Genomic DNA, 27,156 nt, shown 5'->3' on the forward strand with positions numbered 1-27,156 from the left:
GGTTATATTAGTTCAAGGCATATTACAAGGATAAGAAAATAATTAAGCAAGAGAATGATGTTCCACCTATGGAATAAATTATGTATAGTAACAAATAATCTTCAGGTGTAAACTATGGTGTTAGTCTGGTGTTAATGACCAATTGGTCTATGAAAACCTAGGGTAAAGTTCTTAGAAGCAAATTTCCTGTCTGCCCTAATTTATACCTTTGCATTCTTCGATTGTCCCACCTTTGGGTCTTCTATATGTGCTGTGCACCTGTGTATCCCACTCCGGTCCATTCTGTGCTCCATCTGGTAGCAGAATTGTTTCTGATTGTACAGAAAGTCTCTTGGACTGCAATTTCTTCATGTTCAGGGTTTAAAGAATAGGCCTTCTACCACAAATACACAGGGTTCTGCTCTGCAGTTTTGTCGTTTTTATTTTGGGGCCCAGTTACTATCACTGAGTACAGGCAATGGATCCAGTGCAGGCGTTATGAGCATCCCATCACCCTCTCCCCTGTGCTCTGTGAAATGATCTTTCATCTGCACTGTGTCAGGAGGAGTTTCCTGTACCTCTTTGATTCTGGATGGAATTAGGATACATTCTGGATTAGGAAGCACCTGAAAAACTCTGTCCCATTACCTCAAGGCCTATTCCTCTTTGGCTGTTACTCTTTTCTTGTTACAAAAATACCTGTAACAAAGAAACTCTCTGCCCTGGATTGACACTGGGCCTGTCAGGGAGGAACCAGTATTTTGCTTATGTTCACACTTAGGATTTGCAAACTGACAAGACAGATTCCTTCAAAGTAAAAACAGGTGATTCTCACAGCATAAAAAATATCTCCTGAGTACGCAAGCTGATACAAAGCTAGATACCAAAAAATAAACCCTCCCTTAATTTTTTTGTATTTATAATATATCAGTGGGCAGTCAGCAGTTACATGTTCCTGGATTTTGGATATAAGAAAAAAAATAATTTTAGCAAATAACTTCTTAGAATTTTAGAAAATAGGCATTTATGTGTTATGTTTAACCTGCTTTGATCCTATGCTGTATGTTAACATGAGATAAAATATTTTAAAGATGTTTTAAGATTGATGATTTTTTATGAGCATATTTTTTTTAATTTGAAGTATAGTTGATTTACAATATTGTGTTAGTTTCAGCTGTACGACATAGTGATTCAGCTTTTTTTTTTTTGCATATTATATTCCATTATAGGTTATTATAAGATACTGAGTATAATTTCCTGTGCTATACAGTAAATCTTTATTGCTTATCTATTTTATGTATAATAGTTTGTATCTGTTAATTCCATACTCCTAATTTGTCCCTCTCACTCCCTTTCCACCTTGGCAACCGTAAGTTTGTTTTCTATGTCTGTCAGTCTGTTTCTGTTTTTTATATACATTCATTTGTATAATTATAAGTGATATCACATAGTATTTGTCTTTCTCTGTCTGAATTATTTCACTAAGCATAATGTTCTCTGAGTCCATCCATGTTGCTGCAAATGGCAAATTTCATTCTTTTTTCTGGCTGAGTAATATTCCATTGTATATACATATACCACATCTTCTCTATCCATTCATCTGTTCATGGGCACTTGGGCTGCCTCCGTGTCTTTGATACTATAAATAGTGCTGCTATGAACATTGGGGTGCATGCATCTTTTCAAATTAAGAGTTTTCATTTTTTTCCAGATATATACCCCGGAGTGGAATTGCTGGATCATATTGTAGCTCTATTTTTAGTTTTTTAAGGAACCTCCATACTGTTTTCCATAGCAGCTGTACCAGTTTTCATTCTCAGTGGCAGTGTACAAGGGTTCCCTTTTCTCCACACCCTCTCTAGCATTTATTATTTGTAGAATTTTTGTAGACAGCCATTCTGACAGGTGTGACGTGATACCTCATTGTGGTTTTGATTTGCATTTCTCTAATAATTAGCAGTGTTGAGCATCTTTTCATGTGCCTGTTGGTCATCTGTATGTCTTCTTTGGAGATATGTTATTTACGTTTTCTGCCCATTTTATGATCAGGTTGTTTGTTTTTTTGACATTGATTTGTATGAGATGTTTTTATATTTTGGATATTACCCCCTTGTTATTTGTATTTTTTTCAAATACTTTCTCCCATTCTGTATAATGTCTTTTCATTTTATTGGTGGTTTCCTTTGCTGTGCAAAAGCTTTTAAGTTTGATTGTCTCATTTGTTTATTTTTGCTTTTATTTCTTTTGTCTTGGGAGACTGATCTAAGATAATATTGCTGTGATTTATGTCCAAGAACATTTTGCCTATGTTCTCATCTAGGAGTTTCATGGTGTCATGTCTTACATTTAGGTCTTTAATCCATTTTGAGTTTATTTTGTACATGGTGTGATGAAAGGTTCTAATTTTGTTTATTTATTTTTACAGGTAGCTGCCCAGCTTTCCCAACACCATTTCTTGAAGAGACTGTGTTTTCTCCATTGTATAGTCTTACCTCCCTTGTTGTAGATTAATTGACCATAGGTGCATGGGTTCATTTCTGAACTCTCTATTCTGTTTCCCTGATCTATATGTCTGTTTTTGTGCCAATACCATGCTGTTTTGATTACTGTAGCTATATGTATAGTCTGAGGTCTGGGAGGGTTATACCTCCGCTTTCTTCTTTTTTCTCAGGATTGCTCTCTTAATTTCCCTTTCTGATAGTTCATTATTAAAGAAAAGCAACAGATTTCTGTACATTAATCTTGTATCCTGCAACTTTATTGAATTCATTAGTTCTAATAGTTTTTGTGTGGAGACTTTAGCGTTCTCTTTATAGAGTATCATGTCATCTGCAAATAGTGAGAGTTTTACCACTTGCCTTCCAATTTGGATACCTTTTATTTCTTTTTATTGTCTGATTGCTGTGGCTAAGACTTCCAATGATTAGAAGTGGTGAGAGTGGGCATACTTGTCTTGTTCCTGAATTTAGAAGGAAGCTTTTCACTGTTGAGTATTATGTTGGCTGTGGGTTTGTTGTACACAGCTTTTATTATGTTGAGATATATTCCCTCTATACCCACTTTGGTGGGAGTATTTTATCATGAATGGGTGTTGAATTTTGTCAAATGCTTTTTCTGCATCTATTGAGATGATCATGTGGTTTTTGTCTTTCCTTTTGTTAATGTGGTGGTGTGTCACATTGATTTGCATATGTTGAATTATCATTGTGACCCTGGAATAAATCCAACTTGATCATGGTGTATGATCCTTTTTATATATTGTTGGATTCAGTTTGCTAATATTTTGTTGAGGACTTTTGCATCTATATTCACCAAAGATATAGGTTTGTAATTTTCTTTTTTTGTAGTGTCTTTGTCTGGTTTTGGTATCAGGGTGATGGTGACCTCATAGAATGAATTTTGGAGTGGTCTCTCCTCTTCAAATTTTTGGAGTAGTTTGAGAAGCAAGATATAATTTCTTCTTTATATGTTAGATAGAATTCCCCAGTGAAGCCATCTGGCCCTGGACTTCTGTTTGCAGAGAGGTTTTTTTTTTTTTGTGGTACGCAGGCCTCTCACTGTCGTGGCCCCTCCCGTTGCGGAGCACAGGCTCTGGACGCACAGGCCCAGCGGCCATGGCCCATGGGCCCAGCTGCCCCGTGGCATGCAGGATCCTCCCGGACCGGGGCATGAACTCGCGTCCCCTGCATTGGCAGGTGGACCCCCAACCACTGCGCCACCAGGGAAGCCCTGCAGAGAGTTTTTAAAATTACATATTCTATTTCCTGTCTATTGATCAGTTTGTTCAAATTATCTGTTTCTTTTTGACTCAGTCTTGGCAGGCTGTATGTTTTTAGAAACTTGTCCATTTCTTCCAGGTTGTCCAATCTGTTGGCATATAACTGTTCATAATATTCTCTTATAATTTTTTGTATTTATATGGTATTGGTTATTATTTCTCCTCTTTGATTTCTTAGTTTGTTTATTTGGGTCCTCTCTCTTTTCTTCTTGGTGAGCCTGGCTGGAGGTCTGCCAATTTTACCTTTTCAAAGAAACACATCTTGATTTCATTGATCTTTTCTATTGTTTTTTATCTCTATTAAATTACTTCCTTTCTTACCTTTATTATTTCCTTCCTTCTGTTGACTTTGGGCTTTGTTTCTTCTTCATTTTCTAATTCTTTTAGGTGGTAGGTTAGGTTGTTTATTTCAATTTTTTTTAATTTCTTGAGGAAGGCCTGTATCGCTATGAACTTCTCTCTTAGAACTGCTTTTGCTGCCTCCCATAGACATCTGTGAAGTTGTCTTAAGGTATTTTTTGATTTCTTCTTTGATTGCATCAGTGACCCACTGGTTTTTCTTAGTAGCATGTTGTTTAGTCTCCATATGTTCTTTTTTCCCCCATTTTTCTTTTTGTAGTTGATTTCTAGTTTCATACTGTTATGGTCAGAAGAGATGCACAAAATAATTTCTATCCTCTTAAATTTGTTGAGGCTTGGTTTGTGACCTAGTATGTGGTCTAACCTAGAGAATGTTCCATGTGCCTTTGAAAAGAATGTGCGTTCTGGGTTTTTTTTGGATATAGTGTCCTGTAGATATCAATTTAGTCTAACTGGTTTACTATGTTATTTAGGACCTCTGTTGCCTTACTGATTTTCTATCTAGATAGTCTATCCATTGATGTCAGTGGGGTGTTAAAGTCTCCTACTACTATTGTATTATTATCAATTTCTCCTTTTATGTCTGTTAGTATTTGCTTGATATATTTAGGTGCTCCAATATTGGGTGTGTATATGTTAATAAGTGTAATATCCTCTTCTTCTATTGATCCCTTTATCATTACATAATGCTGTTCTTTGTTTTTCTTTATGGCCTCTATTTTAAAGTCTACTTTTTCTCATATGAGTATTGCTACCCCCACTTTCTCGTCATTTCCATTTGCCTGAAATATCTTTTTCCATCTCCTTACTTTCAGTCTGTGTGTGTCTCTCACCCTAAGGTGAGTCTCTGAGCACTTATTTTTTAGAATTAGGCATAATTTACGTACAATAAAATGTAGGGAATTTGTTTCCAGTTTGAAGACAATTGGACAGCTGTATCCACCTGTGTAACCACCACCCAAAACAAGTTATAGAACATTCCCAGTACCCTATAGAACATTCCCATGTGGCCCATTCCAGTAAATTTCCACCTCAAGCAACCACTTTGCAATTGCTAACAGTTTAGATTAGTTTTGCCCAGTTTGGGCTTCATATAAATGGAATCATACAGTATTCATTCCTTTTTGTCTGGCTCCTTTCACTAAACAGTGTTTGATAGCTTCATCCATGTTATAGTTACTAAGTCTGATTGCTTTCTATTTTCAAAAATATTATGAGGTACATGCTGGATCAAAAATACTGAGAAATTAGAAAGTATGAAATAATAAGTTTTTTAATGATAAAAATTACCTTGAAGATCCTTCTGCCCTAATTTGCAGCCCAGCTTGTGAGCCTCCCATATGATGCTTGTGCTACCTGGAGCTCTGGCCTTTGTAGGAACATCTCCAATACAGGAACACATCACTTCACGAGGCATCTAAAGTACCATGAGTCCATACTTTAAAAAAGATGTAAGAATACTATGTAACTGGGCTTCCCTGGTGGTGCAGTGGTTGAGAATCCGCCTGCCGATGCAGGGGACACGGGTTCGTGCCCCGGTCCGGGAAGATCCCACAGGCCGCGGAGCGGCTGGGCCCGTGAGCCATGGCCGCTGAGCCTGCGCGTCCGGAGCCTGTTGCTCCGCAACGGGAGAGGCCACGACAGTGAGAGGCCCGCGTACGGCAAAAAAAACAAAAACAAAACCAACAGAATATTATGTAAGTTTCCCAGATTATTAGAAATGATCCTTCATAGTTTTAATGTGTGGAAAGGGCTCTAGTGAAGAAGGGAGAAAATTTCCTCAAACAAATAATATTTTGCTAAAGTTTCAGTTTTGTTTCTGAGTCGGAATATCTGCAGTCCTAAAAGAAGGACTCTGTTTCAAATTGCTTTCCTCCTGTAAAGAATTTGCAAGTCATAATCATATTTTTTTCAGTAATAGATTTCTGTATTTCTAAGGAAGCCTACATAAAAAAATCATTAATTTTACATATTTCCTATCTCCTTTATTATTTTACACAGTTGAATAAATTCCCTTCAAGCCTGATCAATGTCCTGGTCAGTGCTTGGGTTGTGCTTAATCTTTCATGAAATCAATCAGATACTCTATGTTTTATTTCCTCAAGTAGGGACAGAATCAGGATTATCAACAATACCAATAGATGACACTCAACTTTCTGGTTTCCTCAGCGTAAGTTAAGCCCTTAAAAAGAAACTCTATATAACATTTTATTCTGGTTTTCCTATTGTTTATGATTATATTTCCATTTGAATAACTACATAGTAAACAACACCAATGCAAGTGATAATGGCAGGGATAAATTAATCACTGAAATTTGTCAGCCAAAGATTATCTAAGCACTTACTTTAAACTGATTTATGAAATTGGAAGAATATCTGAAAGACAGAGACTTTAAAAAATAATGTCACATTTTACTATATATATCAGAATATAGGGCATCAAATCCAGACAGTTATATACATCATGTGTTTCTTGAGAACAAGGACTTCTTCATCTCCCTTTTCTTCCCCTCTCTCCATATGTTTCTTTTTTTTTTAAACATCTTTATTGGAGTATAATTGCTTTACAATGGTGTGTTAGTTTCTGCTTTATAACAAAGTGAATCAGCTATACATATACATATGTTCCCATATCTCTTCCCTCTTGCATCTCCCTCCCTCCCACCTGCCCTATCCCACCCCCTAGGTGGTCACAAAGCACCGAGCTGATCTCCCTGTGCTATGCGGCTGCTTCCCACTAGCTATCTATTTTACATTTGGTAGTGTATATATGTCCATGCCACTCTCTCACTTCGTCCCAGCTTACCCTTGAGCCCTTCTGCATTCTAGCTTGGTACTCAAGTGTAAGTTCCATGTCTGTCTGTTCTCTGAGTAAGATTTCTTACCTAAGTAAACAGAGCTTATGATGATAGACATAGGAGGAAGCTTGGCTTCTGTCTCGATCTCTCTCTCCACATAACCAAGTCAACTACATTTTGGCTGCTAAGGCTGTTGCCTCTTCCCCAGCTCCACCACCCCTGTTTTATTCTAGACTCTAAATGCATTTGTACAATTTGTTCCTAAACTGGTCTCTACAACCTGACTCCTAACAATACGTCCTCCACATGGTCCCCAGAAGAGCTTTTTATAACTCAGACCTGACCATGTCACCTTCCTGCTTGAACCAGGCAATGGTCCCCCATGATCGCAGGTGAAAAACTAAAATCTTGGCTTAGCCTATAAGGCCCTGCAAAACCTTACCGTTTTCCAGCTCTCCACCTGCATTTTCCACCTGCTCACTGTAGCAACTCAAGGCTGCTCAGGTACATGAGAGTCTAGTCTCTGAATGTATTTGTGCCTGCCTTTTTGTTGCTGTTGTTTGTTTTCATCCTGAAAGCCCATCACCATGTCTGCACCTGGCTGATCACTATTACATTACCTTGGACTTCCAGGAACTCCCCTCCAGCCCTCATCTTTGGTCGGGTTAGGCCCACACGGTAACCTTGGCCCTCGTCTACCTCACCCCTAACCATTAATATTATCTGTATCTCCATAGATGACATTAGCACCTGATTCTCAGTCTTCTGCTGCCCCTAGCCCAGACTGTCCTTTTATCACAATGACTCTGTGTGGTTGATCAATTCAATAACTTAGCTTCAAAATTCACTGACCTCTTCCACTCTGTTTTAGCAGCTCATTCCAAAGGTTTTTTTTTTTTTAATAAAATCATTGCCTGGACCTCAGCCCACTCTGAAATCTTAAACTTTATTATATCAGTCTCCAAGTAAAACCTTCAATGCCTTTGCCCCTTTCACTCGCTTCTTCTCATTACATCTTCATGACCGCTCTTACTTTGGCTGCAACTTTTCTAACAGTCTACCCACATTCTGACTTTGCATGCTCCTCCACCAAAGAATATTTTACACTCATTCAATCTACTCCAACACAACACAAATTCATCAGTTTGCAATTAAGACTAGGCCCCCGTAGTCTTTTAATGAAGACTAAATTCATTCACTAAAATCATGGAGCAAAGATCACTAATCCCCTCTTGATTAACAAATCCAATGGACTCATGTCAATCCTAGTATTTCTTCATCTTTCCATGGCATTTGCCTCCACTTATTCCTTCCTTGGTTTCTTTGTCACTGTCATCCCCTGGTCTACCTGGTTTGTCTTCCCAGTCTTCTTTATGCACTTATTGTTCCAGGGGGCAGTCTTCCCTCCTCTCTTGCAGGCCATTTCCACACTCCCATGGCTTCAACTATGATTCATGTACTGATGACCCCAAACTCTCTGCCTTTAGCTCAGCTTTCTCTCCTATATACCAGTGCCCCATGAACTTCATCACAAGAAACTCAAGCCCAAGAAATCCAAAACTGAGCCTGTTGTCACTGCCCTAAAATGTTATCTTCCTCTTGCATTTTTGTTGTTATTAATAAACTCAATTTCTCTCCACTCACTAACTCAAGCCAAAAATGCAAGAGTCTTCACAAATCTCTTGGTTTTCTCATTCCCCACATTAAAATAGGAATCAAGTTCTTTCTCTCCTACCTTATTCATGTCTCATATTGTCCCTTATCCATTCCCATCACTGTGTGTTGTTCACACCCCACCATCTCTTACAATAGTCCCTCCAAGCTGACCTCTCTACCCCCAGCCTCACGGTCTTCCAGCCCATTTTTCTCATTGCAGTCAGAGGGAGCTTCCTAAACACAAGTCTCATCTCATTAGGCTCCTAGATCTCAACTTTCTATAGCTGTGGCTTCTACATGTGGTTGCACGTTAACATCGCCTAGTGAGATATTTTTAAAATGTCACTCCTACAGATTCAGAGAGAACCGGTTGTGAACAGGATTGGGATGATGGCATTTTTTAAAAGTCCCAAGTGATTCCACTATAAAACCGAAGAGCAATGATCCTACAGAATAAACCCCAAAGCCCTACTTCTTGCTCCATTTTCATATTTTCTGCCTCTATTCATTCTATACACAGCTGTATAGAGTGACCCTTCTCCACTGTCTCTGCTATCTTGGCTTCCTCTGCCTAAAACTCCTTTTCATAGCAAGTCAAGACTCTAGTTATGCTATGGGCTGAATTGTGTCCCCCAAATTTGTATGTTGAAGGCCTAATTCCCAGTATTTCAGAATGTGACTGCATTTGGAGACAGGACCATTAAGGAGGTTGAAATGAGGCCCTCGGGGGGGGCTCTAATCCAATCTGACGGGTGTCTTTAAAAGAAGAGGAAATTTGTACACACAGAGAGACATCAGGGATACACACACACACACACACGGAAGACCATGTGAGGACACGACTGAGAAGGCAGCCATCTGCAAGCCAGGAGAGAGGCCTCGGCTGAAGGAGCCACCTCCATGTGGGGCAGTGCAGTCATTGTGACAGAAGCAAACGAGGGAATGGCAAACAGTAGGCTGACTCTGAAAACTTCTGCTTAGAAGTGACAGTTAGAATAACAACAGTTAGTCTCACCTCTGACTTGACCTTCCCCAAATAGGAATACAGTCTCGACCCATGTACCTGGAAATCAGACTTCCAGCAGCCTCAATATTAGGTATTTACCCGTGAACCTGAAAATAATTTTAAAAACCATGTGAGAAGCTTTGGAGTACCAAGGAAAAGAGTTACTATCAAGCACGTGCCTTTTATTCATTGATGGAGTGTAGCACCTTACATGAAGCCTTAGCTAAGGCCCACTAGCAGAAAAGAGTGTCTAAAATATTTAATGTAGAGACAAATATTACAGGCATACCTTAGAGATACTGCAGGTTCAGTTCCAGACCACTGCAATAAAGTGAACCTCGCAATAAAGCGAGTCACATGAATTTTTTGGTTTCCCAGTGTGTATAAAAGTTACATTTATGCTATCCTGTAGTCTATCAAGTGTGCAATAGCATTACGTCTAAAAAACGTTCGTATCTTAATTAAAACATACGGTATTGCTAAAAAGTGTCAAAATAGTAACATCAGAGATCACTGATCACAGATTACAATAACAAATACAATAATAATGAAAAGGTTTGAAATATTGCAGGAATTATCAAAATGTGACACAGAGACATGAAGTGCGCATATGCTGTTGGAAAAATGGAAGCAGGGTTGCCACAAACCTTCAATTTGTGGAAAACACAGAATGTGCGAAGCACAAGGAAGTGAGGTCTGCCTGTATAGTGCAATTAGGTAGCAGATGTTCAGAATTAGAAAATTTAGATGAAGAAATTTTAAAGATAATCTTCTCCTGTGCTTTTATTTACAAATACATATATATACATAACATTAAGAACCAGAGTGGTAAAAGACCTCCAGATCACCTTTCTGTGAACCAAGACTGGATCTCTGGTTGTCCTGACCCTGTGTTCCAGAGGCCTTTCCATACACACTTCTGGCATCTCATATCCTAATTCTGGATTGGAATATTTAAGAAGCCAAGGATCTGAGTCATTCCGTTTAAATAAATCTCCACTGGAGAGGTTGCAATTAAAGAAAAATCTGTTCCTGTTGTGAGGCTTGCAGTATCTGGGGAACTGACTTCTCTGGAACAATGTGTTCCCTGATGCTGATGAATAAATGAGGCCTCATTGTTCACAGTTTATTTACAAATGAATCTATAGAAGCATAAAATTTAGAACTGTTCTCGATTAGTTATTCTTTCATGTTTACTCACTCAAGTATTAAATCTTCCACAATCATGAATTTCCTTTGGGAACAAATCTTCTGGTTTTGATAGTTCCCACTATTGAAAAGTTTTTTATTGATATTTGACCTATTTTTTTCCCATACTTTTATCCCACTTATCCTACTTATCCTGTTTAGATCAGGCCACATCATCTTCCCCAAGTGCTTATGCTTTTCATATATGTTATGACTCATCCAAATTATCATTTAGTGGGGCTCTCCATGTGCATTGCTTTAGTGTTGTTATGGACCTTACTCTCTTTACTAGAATAAATCTCTCGTAATGAGATACAAAGCCCCGGGAATATCACCATACTTGTAGAGAGAGGGGCTAACTGTCCTTGTGTCTTTGTTATTAAGTGTAATATGAGGCGCCTATGCTAAAAAAAAAAAAAAAAAAAAGAGTTTTTCCTTTCACATCACCTAGTACACTTCTGTCAATGTTTAGCCCACTAATTTCTATGTGTTTTTTCCTATAAATTAGATTCCAACTAGTAATAGGTTTTATTCTTCAGATCACATTTAACCAAAGAAATAAGTCAACGTATCCATCAGTATTCCTATTTAATGGCTTCTGTTATTCTTAATTTCCTCACCTGTTAATTGGAGAGAAGAGCCTGGTGCCCTACTTTGCACAAAGTAGATATGTAATTATTAGCTTTCTTTTCCTCCCATCATTCCCAGTTCTACTTCCCACCAGTGCCTTTTTCTTCCCTAGATACCCCATGAGCTACCTATGCTCTGCCCTTATCCCTAAGGCTTCTGTTGATTGATGCTACAGCTTTCATTAGCACCTTCCCTGGATCATGTCATTACTTCCTTTTGTTTACAGAGTTTCAGCCCGTTTTCCAGCTAAGTGCAGCTTCTCTGTTCCTAACAGAAAATAAATTCTTTTTGTCAGTAAATCTCAGGAGACCATATTATGTCCTTTACTAAAATTCCAATATAACATCTGCTGAATCTTACAGTGCAAGCCAAAAAGAAGTTATTAAGCTTGTATAGTTTGATTTGCTTTTTGTAAACGCTGGTTATATACTGCTAATCACTTGTATTCTAATAGGTGTTCAACTTACCATCATATAATCTATTCCTTCTAGACATGGATGCAAGTCTATTTTAAAATAACATGACGTTTTTAATTATAAAAGTGGTACTAGCTCATTGTACAAACTTTGAAAAGTCAGGTGAAGTACAAAGAAAAAAGAAAAAGAATGCCTGCAGTTATGATACATGCAGAGATAACTCTCTTAACATTTTAGTGTATTTTGCTCACATACATTTTACCCAAGTTGAATATATGAAACTATGCGCCTATTTCTTTTCTTATAAAACAATACAGTAAACTTTAATGAGTACTATATTGTTTTCATTTTTTCTTTCCTCAACTTTCCACAATTAAATTTCTTCCATATAAGTCAACAAATATTAACCTCCTAAATACAGCATAAATTTAAATCATAACTCAACAGCCAATGTAAGCACATACTGTAGCTCAGTGGACTTCAAAAGAAGTCATTACAGATTTTAAACAAATATGATTTGGGTTTTTTTATTTTCTAAAATTTCTGCTTTTCATTAGGGGCTGACTTTGAAACTCATCATTACATTCTAATGATTCTCAATTTCTCCATTGCCTTTCTCTTGTTATAAATCACCAAGTGGTAATAAATAATAGAAAATCCAAAATTGGCTGACATAAGGGACAATTTTGTTTTCACTGTCTTTCCGTGGACAAACTTGCACTAATTTTCTTTACTTCTAATACAAAGATCCTCTTAATCTTGTAGCAATCTATCCATATTTTGGTTTGGCTTTAATCTTCACCTTCCTTTCTTATTCCCATCCCCCCCCCCCAGTTCCTTTGTAATGAGTTTTTATTATGTTGAGCATGATTGTTCATCATTGATAGAAAGTTTTCCTAGTATTTTCAGACTTCCAGTGAATTCCAACTAGGTTGACTGAATACAGATGCTGCTTCTTTTTTATGACTCACCAAATTGGCCTATGAGTAAATCCGAGACATTCTTGAGAGGTTATATTTTAGCTTTGGAATGATTAGCAAGCTCATAGACAGATGGGTAGTTCTAATTTGCCAGGAGTGCCTACATTTTTGCAAGATTTAGTATGTCTACTTGCAGGGGAAGAAGGCTGTTCCACTTTTCCTCGGGTTGTAGTTTCTGAGACAGATGCTCATTCAGACACTTCATTGTTGGGCATTTGAGGAGTTCACTGCTGCAACCCTCCCTATCCTACAGTGCTGCACCTACACTCCTTAACGCTCTCACTCCAGCTGGGAGGAGATTCATGAACACAGTGACTGGATTTGGTTCTTTTCTGAATCTCCAGTGTCTGATCCAATGCTTGGCACCTAATTGACATTTGAGTTGAAATGATCAATCAGATATGGTAAAGCTCATTCCATATCAATCTCCTTTATTCTGTACAAATCATGTCAAATGACTAACCTAAACATCATTACACAAAAGTCAACAATACAGTGTTGTGATTAAACTAGTGGGCTTGGGAAGTAGTCTGTCTAGATTGGATTCCCAGCTCTACCACTGACTTGCTCTGTGAACTTGAACAGACGACTAAATTGCCTCAAATCTTCTGTTTACAAAAAGGGAATGATCCTAATACCAAAATGACAGGACTGCAATTAGATGCGCATTTTTCAGGACAGTGCCTTTCACGTAGTACTTGTTCAATGCATACTAACAGCAATTATTGGTATGGAAGGTCTGTGATGGAACACAAGGGAGCACTCATTTGCACTGGACTGTATTAGTGTAAATCAGTATAGTCTAAATGTGATGGAAATGAAAAGAGGAACACAAGCACCTAAAAAATACTTCTGGGCATATAAATTTTGATCTAAGAGGAAATGCTGATGGAGTTCCTTTCTGGATAAGAAAGCACAGGGAGATCGCACACAATAAAACAGTGTCATCAGCACTTGTCTGATTAAATTCCATCTCTGGAATCCTCTTTCATTGTATCTCAAGCCTAAGTCCAGTCTCCCCAACAAGAGTATAAGTTCCTTGGGTGTCAAGTCTGGGTCATAAATTTCTGGGTGACACAAAAAGTGGGTTGGGTTAATAAATAAAAAAACAAATGGATTACTCTTACAACTTTGTTAGATTGTTTCCATATATCAGTCCTATTAACTTGGAAAATAAAAAGTGAATTGAAAGATTAACTTTATTATCAGTTTAGCCCCAATGTTTCCTTTCAACCTTGTATGAACTCACTGGCCATCCTCCTCCTCCAGCAATGCACTAACCCCCTATTTGTAGACTCTTCTGACCCTTTGGTTTCAGTTCCCACTTTCTTTACCTGGAAGTTAAAGAAACCAACAGCTACTGTTGTGTTTTTAAAATCTTCAAAAGCAGGCGAGAACGCCAGCTCATTGAGAACAGAAGGGGTGGTCTGCTCTTGGAGCACCAATGTTTAAGCTTAGGTGCCCCAGAATTTGTGATATCTGAGACCAGTGAGTAGCCTCCTTGAATGAATGTGCTTGGTTCAATAAATCACTGTGGAAGAAATAAACTAATTTCCTAGTTTAAGGAGGCCATTGTCTCCTGAAATACTATTGTTCTTGTAAAACTGGGAACTAAGACAATATGTTTTTAGACAAATGTCTGATTTGGTGGTTCTGGGTAAGACGTGTTGTCACTAAAGGTTTGGTGAAGCAGCAGTTCTGTCTTCATTAAGAACGGCAAGATAAAAGATAGCAGAGGAGGTGGGTTTGGATATATTGGCTTGGCCAAACAGTTCGTTCGGGTTTTTCATACCATCTTATGGAAGAACCCAAACGAACTTTTTGGCCAACCCAATAATAAATTAAACTTAAACCGTAAGGTTTAAAAACCCAATAATAAATTAAACCGTAAGGTTTAAAGCAGATTTCTGAGGTGACCAGGGTAGCCTCTCTCCTCTGGAGACCTTTAGTGGGCTCAGTCAGGGGCTTTTGAAACGGTTTTCCTTTGATTCAACAAAGATGTTTGGTTGTTTTGGACAATAATTTGTTACCCATCCCCCTTTCCCCTTTAATTTGTCTATTGTCAAATAAAGTCATCTTTTTTTGATAGCTGGAATTCAGGAGGCATTGACATCTTGTGATGTGAGTTAAACTCTTCTGTGGCCACTGCCCCCGTTACCTGGCCTAAAGCCAGCCTGAAGTCCCCTCTGATGTATGAATCTCCTTTGCTAATCTGGCATTTATTTGGCCCCTTTCTGTACGTCATGAATCTCCCTAACTTGTGAATCCATGCTCTCCTTAGTAGTCATTCATCAGAAGGATCTATTTTATCTCCTCAAAGAAATCAGATTCATATTTTTCTGTTGTAAAAAACAGTCATCCAGATGAAAGGGCCATTGATCGTTAAACACTGAAGCACCTGCCAAGGGAAGGTATGGCTTTTGCTCCAGAGAAAGTCCTCAGGTCCCAGAGCCATACGTGGGGTGACTTACAGAGTCCTGTCACAAGGCAGGGTTAGGCAGGGCCTTCGTGAGCAGTGGTGTCCAAGCTTCAGGGCCTCAGAGCTCACTCTAGAGATGAGTAACTTCAGGGCTAGAAAGGGACCATGAGTACAAAGGCAAGACTTCACTTAGAATTCTACAAAGCTTTGCAATAGTAAGTCCAGGAACACTGGGTGAGATTAAACCCGAGCTGAGTCAAACAAATTGACTCCATTGGACAAAGATGCTGAAACATCGTGCTCTCCTTGTTCTACGTTGTCCCTGCCTCTTCCCCATGGCTCCCCAATGTGGATTGGTGGCTTTTCAGTTAGTACACATTCCTTGAAATTTGAACACTGATCTTTATAAATTCTGCCTAAATATATGCACATGTGTTTTTCTAGCTATAACATTTACATAATATTGAAGAAGCAAAATAATATTACCCATTCACTTTTGTTTCTCAATTTTCAGAAAGTTTGTATTTCTTCCCTCTAAGTTTGGACTACGTGAACAGGTCATTCCCAGAGTAAAGCATTCAGGCAGATGTTTCCTTCAGGGGCAGACAGCGTAGGAGGAAATCTCTTTGATTCTTTTCTCTCTCTTTCTCTCTCTTACCCTCTTCTGCTTCTTTCATACCCTCTCCTGTTTCTTCTAACCTTTTCTTCACAGAGTATGGGAAATGAGGACTCAGCAGTCACCCTTTAATGTAGACAATATAAAATCTAAACAAGATAACCCAGGCCCTACAGAGGAAACAAAAGTGAGCTCTATAAAACATGAAGAAATGGAATATGCAACATAAACACAGAACAAACCTTGTTTCTCCGGAAACTGGTCTTCTTTAGCTATGAGCGGTAAGTCTTGCTTCCTGGAAATGACCACTGTAAAATGGATAAAAACACACCCATGAAACAGAGATAATCAAGTTAATCTTTTGACCCTACTCCTATTATTTTAATCTTTAAAAAAGAAAAAAAAAGCTATTCATTATTGTTACGTCAGAAAACATTCTAGTGTGATTCACGTTTTATCCCACTTTCTCTTTCTAAGAGGCCAAACAGCAATAATTAAGAACATACAAGTGCCAAATAGGGCAAAGAATAAGGAATCCTTTCTGCAGAACTGGAAAAACCTGTATTTGATTTACATAAGGACCCTTTCTTTTTTCTTCATTTTAGTTAAATATACCAGTTTCAGAAAGCGTTCCCCATGACATCGATTTTGCCACTCCAAAAGAAAAGTAGAAGAATTAAAGGTACTCTGTTGGGTATTTATTGTTCTAATAATTAATAATAATTACTATATGAAGGTTTGGTTCTTAGGAAACAAGACGATTATCAAGGCTCTTTTCCAAAGACCTTGATTTTGAGGCGTAAGGAAGATTGCTGAACATCTTGTCTTTCTATCTTTCATATAGACTGCTCCATTGTTTATTAGTACAATGCAGAAAGATGCATCCTTCCTACTTTGTTTGCCTAAGAAGAATTCAATTGTACTATAAATCTTATAAAATAGTAGAATCACTTAGTATATATTTCTTCTATATTTGATTATATGTGTGAAAAATGTCTCTATAAACATTTAAGAGATTAACTTTGACTCTCCCATTTGGCTTCAAGTCCCCTGAAATTAAAAATGTGCTATTTATTTTGATGGAATAGGACATAAAATTGGTAAGCCTTCTCCGTTTGTCACTCACAATTGTCTTTTTTTCTCTCCTAAATTTATGAGGTCTTTATATCCACTCTGTTTTCTTTCCTTTTTCCTTATAGTTCCTCTTCCAACAGTGTTTGCTTTTTACCAGTCCCTGAAGAGCTTCTGTTGTCATCATTTAACATTTGAATGGCAATAATATTTTACAAAATGCTTTACAATTGCTTTTTACAAGTTCTCATGCCTTCAATAACTCTTAGGTTATTATTCGCAGCCCAGAGTTTTGCTGTTATTTGTAAGCACACAGGCATTCCTCCTGACACAGCCTTTTCCAGTAGGTTTGGAAACCTTTCACTGGAAATCACGTTCAGTTTTTTTTTATTTTTTTATGTTCAGTCTTAAGCTGCACAGGTTTTGAATATATTAGTTGTAGGAGCCTTAAAACTTTCTTGTGGTTTTTTGTTCTTAAATAGGAAATGCCATTTTAGATCAAAAGGAAAGTATTTTATTTTGTCTCTTCAGACTCTCTGAAAAATACAAGAATATGGGGTAATTTGATGCACACAATATTGAACCTGGAAAATCCTCAAATAGCAGATGAGATAAAAAGTACAGAAGTCCTAAGAAATACGAGTTATTGGAATACATATTTAAAACTTCAGACCTATTCCTGGATGGGATTTTAAAATAGCGTATTTTTTAAAAGATTCTTTGTGTCTCCACAGTTAACAGAACTTCTGATCTGTATCACCACTCAGTTAAAGAATTTAGTATGAATGTTGATTTATTGATGTACGTTATTTTAAGCGTATATTCATGCTTCTTCCCTTCCTGTTCCCAGATAGTCGCCAGAAGAGTGAAGCTTTGAAGCGATTTTCCCAAATACCAAACTCTCTCAAGTTCTGTAAGATTCAGTCATTGACTACAACTTCAGACAACTTCTATACGTGGTCTTTATAAGAAACCACAACTAATGCCCATACAGGTTTCCACCATTAGTGCACTGGGAGCCCCATTAGGGAAATGTGGCAGAGGATGGGCGTGCTGCTTTCTGGAGTGTCTTTACACTCCGATGTCTGAGGAGAACACACGCTCCTTTAAATCTCCTAAGAAACAACTTGAGCTAAAGTCACATTTGAGCTAATGTCAAGTCACACTTTTCTCCTTGGTAATATTTTTGACTTTTGGGTTATCTTGGGCTTTTCATTGCTCTACTGTACTTTGCCTAACAATCAGTTAAATTCATTCCCCTAGGGCAGTTATTCCCAAGCTTTTTCATACCAAGTCACATATAAAACGATTGTATTTGTACAGCACATCAGAGTAAACTGGGGAGGATTTTGGAGGTTTCTACATAGCACTTGGCACTTGGCACTTACATACAAAAAAAAATATGGTATTTTCTTTACCTTATATAGATATGCTAAGAAAAGCAAACCACAAATGCTAGGGAGAATATTACATGCTGAGTTTGTATACAATTTCCAAATAAAATCTTTTCACATTTTAAAATGAGAAATTGGAGCTTGCTTTAGCATAATAGCATTTTATGATAGTTTTATGGCTTGCTGGCCACACATACATCCTAATCAAGATTTCTTTAATGATGGTCTCTTCACATTCTTGATAGAAATCATGTGTGAGAAACTTTGTTCACAGGAGTAGGAGGTAGCAAATAGCAAAAACATATTTATTACTTTTTTTGACAGACTCCTTCATACCATTGAGCACAATTCGAACAATGCAAACTCTTTAAACACCAATAGTATATCAATGTTTTAAATATAACAACTCTTCTTTTTCCTTCATTGATAAATATAATATTTGAATTTCTTGTTATACAAAAACAAATTTCAAATCCAATTGGTATTTTTAAAAATCAAGTATTTCAAATACTGATGAAGATTTTCCTCAACAATACACAAATGTTACTTTATCTTAATAAGTTTTTCTAAATACTCAAATTATTGTATTGACTACACATCCCTTGCCAATTATTTTAATATCAATTTACTAAAGTTGAAATTTTGGCCTTGTCATTACATATGAATACATTTTCCATAATCTTTGCAAATTTCCATCAAATAAGCTATTTTGAATCCAAAACCTATACTTCAGCAAATCTGCAAAGTGAAAAATGTCCAATTTTTTTCAATTTCTCTTTTAGTTTATAAACTGTTGACAAAACTTTTCCTTTGAACAGCCAATGCAAATAAATATGAACCAGCAGAAAGTGGTATTCTGATAGTATTTTTTGCAAAAATCTGAAAATAGGACTGTGGATGCTTGGATTTTATTAGATTATCATTTTGATAATATGTGTAATTCAGATCTATAGACTGACATTTATATCTGAGAGCACCTGTATAAATAAGACAATATATTACTTAGTCTCTGGACGTTCAGAAGGAATTCTTGATGTAAAGCCTTCTTGCGGTGCTACCATAATATATTCTTTTTTTAAATATAGATTTATTTTATTTATTTGTTTGTTTGTTTTTTGGCTGTGTTGGGTGTTCGTTGCTGTGCGCGGGCTTTCTCTAGTTGCGGTGAGCGGGGGCTACTCTTCGTTGCGGTGTGTAGGTTTTCATTGCGGCCATTCAAATCTTATTGTTGCAGAGCACGGGCTCTAGGCACATGGGCTTCAGTAGTTGTGGCTTGCGGGCTCTAGAGCGCAGGCTCAGTAGTTGTGGCGCACGGGCTTAGTTGCTCCGCGGCATGTGGGATCTTCCCGCAACAGGGCTCGAACCTGTGTCCCCTGCATTGGCAGGCGGATTCTTAACCACTGCGCCTCCAGGGAAGCCCATATTACTTATTTCTAATGACTGTTGCAACTCTAGTAATTTGTTAGGAAATTTTCTGGCAGAGTAAATATGGTTCTCCCAAGTATTTTTCTTCAGGGCTCTGACAAGCATTATTACTATTAGTATTACTCAGCAATGAAAACGTTTTTTGATTTATAACCTTCTGGGTCAATATTTTCTCTGTCACCTGACATGTTATCAATGAATCTACAAATATTATTATTTAAAAATAGGCCCGTTTGGATTCCTTTTCCAGCTAGCTCCACCTGATGTACGAATATGTCTCATGCAGTGTGGTGAAAAGAAAAATTCTGTGATAATGTGAGAAAGCTGACTTTGGTTGTTAATTATGCCACCTTGGAAGGAGGTTTTTTGAGTTCAACATGCTGCCATTTTTAGAATTAATCTCTTTGTAAAAATCATGTTTCTTATTTTGTACCTTAAAAAGTTCAAATTGTTTTCTGTGTCCAATGACTCTTTTATTGTGAGATGTCAGTGTTTTGTTTTATTGACATCATTATTTCATTTGATAATTTTTCTATGTAAGTAAGATATTTAGGCTGAGAAAGAGAAAACTTACGAAAGCATATGAATCTGTATCTGAAATAATCATTTTATTATTGATTTTGTAACTTACACTTTTTATTTGGACTACTAGGGTTGTCTTGTATATATATGAAGGTATATGTACTTTGTTGTGTATTTGCTATAAAATAAATACCTGTAAAATGTAATTCTATTTAAATATAAAGTTCTTGACTGTAGGCCTTTATGATTCATGTTTAATTTTTTTCCAAATGCATTTTTAGGTTGTCTACATTTTCAGGAAATTTTAAAAATAACCCATGAAAACTGAGTCAATTTCAAGTAGTGAGACACTCATTTCTATTTAATTCAATAATTAAAATTCTAAAAACTAAAAAGTACAAATATCACTTACTCTAATATGACAAAATATTTTTTAGTTTGATTTTCTGAAGCTGTAAATTTTAGAGTCCCCTTAAAAATTGATTTGAATTACTTTTAACGATTATTTTTTTAAACATTGGTTTTTTTTTCTAAATTTCTAAAAGCAGAAAATAATTCATTGTGAAATCCATTTAAAAATCAGGTCTCAGCCAATTGTTAACACCAAAAGCTAATGAAAATATTTTTAAAAAGAATTAAGAAAATTAACAAAATTACTTTATCCCTTCCTTGACCTTCTGCTTAGTTACCCTGAGCTACAGAGAATTTTGTTGGTTCTATTTTTCATAAGTAGAAAATTCTAAAATCCCTTTTGGGAACCATCATGGTATTAAATAATTGAGAATTATTTCTTACATAATTGCGATTACCAATTTTCTCCTTGTTTGTTTCTTTAACCACTCCACTTCCTTCCCTCTTCTCACTGCCATCACCCAGGGTCAAGTATTCAAAAACTTCCACGTTGTTGTTTCTGAATCCAAGGACACTCCCTGGGCCAAGCCGTCCTATGCACAGCTAGCAGTTTGGTGTGAAATCTGATTATGGGGCAACTCTGCCCAGAAGGTTGAATGGCTTCTGGTTGTCCCTAGAGCCAGCTCCACACTCAGTGTGGCATTCAGGACCCTCCACAGCGTGGGTCCAGTTTGCCTTTCTAATCTGGCTTCTTGTTGTTCCTCCACTTCTGCATTCTACACAGTTAAGCTCAGTGGCCTTTGTTAGAATCCTTGTAGGAAGAGTGCAACCAATAACTAGCAAGTGATATGGGGAACTAGTTCTAAGTGGAGGTACTAACACCAGGAGAACTTGGGCCAATTTCAGTGTTTCTAACATGTCCTTACCTAGCCAGTCTGGAGCCACTTGGAATACTTTGTCCCCATAGCAATCTCTGAAGGGATGTACTAACAGTTAATTTCAAATAACTTCTTCCAGGTAGTCCCATCTGATCAACCACCCAGGCATCATACTTTTTCTTTGCTTCAAAGAACAATGTATTCTGCCATTTATTGAACTCTGCTATAGCTGTTTTGGTTTTCTTGGTTTATCTCCAACTATATATTTTTGCTATACCAAGGTAGAACCCTTAATGTATTGCTTTATGTATGTCACATGGTCCCTGAAATAATCTTTTTCATAAAAGGAGCTTTACCAATACTTACTGAATCAAAACAAATGTGTTTATAAAACCTATTCAAATGTTGGTATATTTTATTAATACAACTCATCTGAGGCAGTTTATCTGTCAGGAAGATGGTATTTAAAGTGACTGGGGTTTCTTAGAAGCCATAAGAGGGTAAAGTCACCACCTCCTTCTTTTTTGGAGAAAATATCTGGTATTCCATAAGTTTAATAACAATAACGATAATATTTAGAGAGAGAACAGCAACTCCTTTAATCTCAAAATAAGAGTGTGAATATATTTAATGACTGATAATTCTCTACTACAAAATTCAAAAAGAGATCAGAGTTTGCAGGCAAACCAGTTTTATATGGATCAAGTGCAGGAAAACATGTGTGAAGTAGTCAGTTATCAAAGGTACATTCTGAATCATAATAAAAATGCTCAACAATCTTCTATGAAGAAGGTAAAAAAGTGCACTCTGGATTTTACTAGAAATTAATAATTGTTTTATTCCTGATATTTAATACTGATTTTGAATACATATAAATACAATGGTTGCAAATAACATTTTTGACTTGCACAATCATATCTAATTAGTTGCTTATCATAAGGAGTAGGAAAGCCAAGTAGATGGAGCAAGTTTGTATTGTTTTGCAGTAATGATGCTATATTTATGGTTTCAATTGTTTTTACTTTATTAGGATGTTTATAAATGAGTTAACCACTTAATATTGTACTTTGTTCTATCATATGAGCCCCCTGGAAAATAAAATAAAATAAAAGTAAAATAAGACAAGATAAAATAAACACACACTTACCTTCGGAGAAACTTTGTTTCCCTTCCTGCAGTCAAAAGTACTAGCATATAGGCTTCCTAAAATAATCTCCAAGAATATTTGTATGATCAGACTTGTTGAGAAGTTTTGTGGCAAATCAGGCTGTAATCCTTTGATATCACTGGACTGAAAAAAAGGTTTGTCTTATTGAAGAAGGGAAATAAAAATCATTTTTAAGGATAGTTTGTAAAAGATTTAGATTCACAGACCATGAAAGCTGGAAAGGACCTAGGTAGCATAACTCCTCATTTCTTTCAGAGAAGGAAATGAGGCACAAAGAAGTTTCACCAAATGACTATTTTAACGACAAGCCTCATGCATGAGAGAGAGAGATGTAAGAATGTAGGTGTCTTGAGTCCTGGTGCAGTGTTCTCCCTACTGTTCTCACTTTACTTCTGCTAATGACATTCTAGTTTTATCTGTAAGTCTTGGGAGCATGAGTATGCCACACTGTCTTTTACAAAACTAAGAAAACTTCAGCCAGATGAACACCTCTCCAGTTAGCTGCTCTTATATCTTTAATGAGGAGGGGAAAGCAGCTGGGGAAGGAGGGGCAAAGATAATTGCAGGAGAACTATCTGAGAAGGAGACTGTGGGAGGTTTTCAGAGGATTGTGGTTGCAACTCAGGTTACAGAGTAAAATGCTCCTACTGTCTAGCTCTCCTATCTGACCACGAAGGTACTTTGTTCCAAATGGTCACTAGTTTTGCTCCTAATGAGTTGGAATAGGGTCAGGTTGGTGACAAGGTCAGATGGGGATTTGGAATCACTTGACATAGAATCCAGTTTATAAAAGAGAACTCCCTCCGCAAAGGATCGTATTTCTATCGCCGCTGGGTTCCGTCACTTGCAGAAGCACAACTCAGGTTATTCTTCCTCAGTCCCTTCATCAAAACCTCAGACACTACCCATGTTATTTTTTCAAATATGGGAACAAAATCATTCTATTCATGGAAGAAATCCCCCTCTAACTTATAAATTAAATCTGAAGAAAACTTCCCCCTTTCTCAGGAATGTTTATAAAGAAAAAAAAAATCATTTTTCATGACTGAGAAAAGCTTTCCTGTTGACTGGTTGATAAAGGGCTTTGGCCCAAAGGTCTGATTCGACCTAAAGAAAAACCATCACACTGGAACAGTCTGGGAAACGTTTCCATTTTCAGAGTATGGGTGAGAATAAACTTACACTTTTCCAGAAGAAATAATTTCTGCAAGTTAATCATATCCTTATGTTTCAAGATAGAATTTGGAGCCAAATTGGCAAAGAAACATGGCACAACTAACTTTTAAAATCCATAGTCTATCTTGTTTCTCTCTGCAATTGTTTAAAATTTAAACCAGCTTCCCTCAGATGTTTCTATGTGTTTCCCAAACTCATCCTTTCAATAATCAATGGCAATTATATTTGGTATAATATTTGTTGAAAAATTATATCATTTGTTGCAAAGACAATAATCAAAAGCTTTTGGTTATTTATTGAGTATGATCATCCCCACTATTTCTTCCGTTAGTTAAGACAGTCAAGAAAGAGTTGTCTTTAAAGCCATGAAGCAAAGCCTGGTTAGAACTTGGAGATTTTGATTCGTGCTGCCCCTTAAATTCTCCTGAGGTAAGTCATACAGGAAGAACACGAAGCATATTTCTTCCTGAACCCATTTCTCTCCACACACAAGAACATTTTAGGAAAAGGTCTCTTAAATCTATCAATAAACACCGACAAAATTCTGTGCAATTATACATATTTTAAATGTTTCACTTTTACACCTATTACTTGAAATTTAAAAAATTAAGCTGCTAGCTGTCACCTTGATGAAACAAGTTTAATGCAGTCCTTTAAAAAAGAAATTGCAAAAGATGGTTTAAAAAGTAAATTAACAGAACTCTATAACATTATTAAACTCTATAACATTATTATTTAGCCTCTTGCTGAAGCTACGGTGAAAAGAAAAGGACATTATCATAAATCCCTGTTGGAAATGCATATTTTTAGAAAATCCAGAAGAATTTCTAAGCGACCCATAGCAACCGTTGGTGCTGCAGGCTAAGAAAACCCCCTTAAATACGTACAACCCACTTTAGCCTCAAACTCTTTTCTGCAGCTTGTTTTATGAACAGACTTCTTTAAATAACAAAAAATAGTATATATATTTTTTTAATTAAAAAAACACTACAATAAAAGTAACCTGTATTCCCAGCACCCAGAGAATTACTATTACACTGGTTACATATTAATGTATCTCTAATTTATTTTCTGTATACGCTTACTAAAATATGAAATGTATTCCATATAGTGTTTGTAACCTACTCTGTATCTTAGTGTACAGGACATACTTCCATATCACTAATATTATTTAATAAGTTATTAATTTTAAACTTTAATTATTTAATCTTCTGTTATTGGATCTTTGCATCATTTCCAAGTTTTTGTTATCTTAAACAATGCTGTAATCCTTCTTATCTTTAAGCCTTTGAACACATCCATAATTATTCCCTTAAGAATATGTCCTACAAATAGAATTTCTGGGTCAAAGATTAGTATATATTTTAAGACTTTTAATACATATTGCCAAAGTGCCTTCCAAAATCGATACAATTTATCCTCCCAGGATCTGTGAACAAATGTTTCCACCTCTCAGTCTTTAACAACCTCAAGTGTTATAATTTTTAATCATTCTTTGGCAATTAGGTTGGTAAAAATTGCATTCCTTTATGGGCTTAGCTTGAATGGCTTTAACTGAACCTTTTTTTTTAAAGGAGCTTCAAATAAGTTAGTAATAGGTGATGTCAAAGAATGCAACCCAGTGTTTTCGTAATTCACAAGCCCTATGGTGCAAATTTCTCCATTGCACCTCCATTTAGCAGGCCCCATCACTGGTCTTAAAGAATGGCTTTTACCCCAAAACTAAACCAATAATCTATTAAAATTATATTATCATACGTATTTTTTAAAGATCTCCTAGAAATACTTTCACATATATTCTTGTATACCTTCTGTATTTTAGTATCATTCTAGGAAAGACCACCGGCTATACCACCAGTATAGCTTCTCTATTTTAGTATCATTCTAGGAATTCCCCACAATTCACTGGGCAAGCAGTGGAGACATCCAGGGAAACCCAACTTTGTATGTGTTCTTACTGACTGAGAGCAAGCTGGGTCAACTCAAAGGCTCTGATTCAACTATTTTGACTGAATTTACCCATCACTTAAGGAAGTCACTTACTCTGAATAGAACTTTGACTAGTAATTTGTCAGAACAGAAATCACTTCATTTAAAATGGCTCAGTGATTTTCATACATAAACTTAGCCTCCACAAAATATTCAAGAAAGGAAAAATGGAATCATTTGGCCATGGAATGCAAGGGAGGAAACACATCTAATCAATGAACAAGTAATTGTTCAAGGCTTATTACCTGCACAGCATGGTGCTAGAAGTACGAAAATTATGAAAGAAATATAGAAAAGTGTTTCTGTCCTCAAATTGTTTACAATCTGGTTGAGAATTCATGAATGATTACAAGAATTATCCTAGGAGCAATACAGGACAGTAAGTCCATCCATGCCAAATGACGCAGTACCGTGTATTTTACGGGAGTGAGCTCAATTCAGGGTTTTGGAAGGACAGAACTGTGATGGGAAGAGAAGACAGCAGTGGCTGAGAGCAGCCGTGCAGGAACTGGCCTCACTCCCGGCTGCCTGTGTTTGTTTCCTTTTTCTCCCTCAACCTGAATAGTCTTCTCCCTCTGAACAGATTACTAGCTTTGACTTTATCATTTATTTTAAAATTTTGTTTAGGGAAAAAAAAAAGACAAAATTAAAGGCAGATTATGAAACTGGGAAAAAGATTTGCCACATCTTTGACAAAGGGTTAATATTCTAAGAGCAATTACCAATCAGTAAGGTCAGACAAACACACCAACAGAAAAAACCAAACATGAGCTAAAGACCATAAGCAGGCAACAGTTAAAAGCGATACGGGGCTTCCCTGGTGGCACAGTGGTTGGGAGTCTGCCTGCCGATGCAGGGGAAGTGGGTTTGTGCCCCGGTCCAGGAAGATCCCACATGCCGCGGAGCGGCGGGGCCCGTGAGCCGTGGCCGCTGAGCCTGTGCGTCCGGAGCCTGTGCTCCGCAACGGGAGAGGCCACAACAGTGAGAGGCCCGCGTACCGCAAAAAAAAAAAAAAAAAAAAAAAAAAAAATTTACCAAAAAAATAGAAGAGATACGACTGGCCAATTACAATATGAAAAAATATTCTATTGACAAAGACAATTGAAATCTATGTACCATCCGGTAAGATTTGTGTGTGTACTAAAACATATACACAATAGTACATGCCTCACCACGTAAGACTGTTGAAGGATTTGCCACTGAAGGAAAATAAGCTGCCACCACTTTTGAAATGTGACAGACGTGGCCTTAAAAAGTGAATATTAATTTGCAAATATGCTATTCACTGGGCAAGGGCCCGTTTTCTGCTATGCCTTTGATGACCGATCAACATATTTAAAAGGTCTAACATATTAG

The 27,156-nt window shown here is 36.9% G+C and overlaps 1 long non-coding RNA gene across 6 annotated transcripts in view; it reads right to left on the bottom strand.

The window, feature by feature from the left end:
- LOC137204771 (uncharacterized) overlaps positions 1 to 27,156 on the bottom strand; it is a 147,930-nt gene that overhangs the window by 30,445 nt on the left and 90,329 nt on the right. For all 6 annotated transcript variants that reach the window (XR_010933823.1, XR_010933825.1, XR_010933824.1 and 3 more), the window contains 3 exons: positions 22,615 to 22,758; positions 16,069 to 16,134; positions 9,587 to 9,684 (listed from right to left, as the gene is read on the bottom strand). This is a non-coding gene — a long non-coding RNA (uncharacterized lncRNA). The remainder of the gene's footprint in view (positions 1 to 9,586; positions 9,685 to 16,068; positions 16,135 to 22,614; positions 22,759 to 27,156) is intronic.

Source organism: Pseudorca crassidens, chromosome 13 (assembly GCF_039906515.1).
Source record: "Pseudorca crassidens isolate mPseCra1 chromosome 13, mPseCra1.hap1, whole genome shotgun sequence".
In the NCBI taxonomy this organism is placed as follows: domain Eukaryota; kingdom Metazoa; phylum Chordata; class Mammalia; order Artiodactyla; family Delphinidae; genus Pseudorca; species Pseudorca crassidens.